This window comes from Penaeus chinensis, chromosome 5 (assembly GCF_019202785.1).
Source record: "Penaeus chinensis breed Huanghai No. 1 chromosome 5, ASM1920278v2, whole genome shotgun sequence".
Lineage (NCBI taxonomy): Eukaryota > Metazoa > Arthropoda > Malacostraca > Decapoda > Penaeidae > Penaeus > Penaeus chinensis.
Window position 1 is genome coordinate 22005496 of NC_061823.1, and position 1003 is coordinate 22006498.

Here is a 1003-nt window from a genome sequence, read left to right on the forward strand (position 1 = left end):
CAATGGTTACATTCGAGCGTCACCGTAGCCCTACAGATTGTTCCGTTCGAGCGTATTCTTTGTACCGCCCAAAAGTATTCTGTATTTCCCAACGGAACGCAAGGCTGTTGATATTGTGCGCTTCGTACTACTACAAAGTGCCAAACGGAATGCAAGGCTCGTGCACGGCATTGTTTCTGAGTTCTGTAAAGGAAAATATAGATTAGATATAATTTTTTTTATAGAAACTTTCTGCTTTGCCTGCACCTGCAAGATGAAAGCACTGATGTTTTGATCTTGCAGGTAACACAAGACTCTTGTAGGCGTAGTTAGCACCCCACCTCAGACCCACAGCACTATTCTACCTCAGGGCAGCCCTTGCAGGCTCCTATATTTGCTTGGAAGGTGGACATTGAATTACTGTTCTTCGCCTAGGCAAGTTCGGCGGTAAGGAAGTGTCCTACACACAACTCGATCCCCTTTTAGTACTGGAGAACACAACCAGTCTTCTACTGGGGGGGGGGAGGGGGGTAAAGGATGGAAAACTGCTTTACTCTCACTTTGCAATTGCTGTTTGGTTGCTCCCAAGAATTACGTTTTTAATCCCTTCAGGACTACAGCCTTGGGCCAAGGGTACGGATGGAAGCAGCCGGCAGCCCCTTCCGTATCTTCCTTAGGGAAGAGGGGCAAGTCAGGACCGATCTACGGCCAACTCGACTCTGAACGATGGAACCCCCACTAATGACAGACTCAGAAGACCTCTTTTCAAAGTCCCAACTGAGAATACAAGGTTTGCAAATGTGTAAATAAAAATCAATGGCTACGTGAACCCTTTTATCATCAAAAAGGTCCTTTATTGTCAAATAGATGGTGATTTTGAATTTGTTAGAAAATTGCCAGATGGAAGCCTCCTTGTAAAAATACAAATACCTCCCTGATCCTTTGCTCGTTGTTGCTGTTGCGAACTAAAGTGGCGGAGACTGAGGTCCAGTGTAGGGATCACCCCTGGCCTGGACTTCAGCCC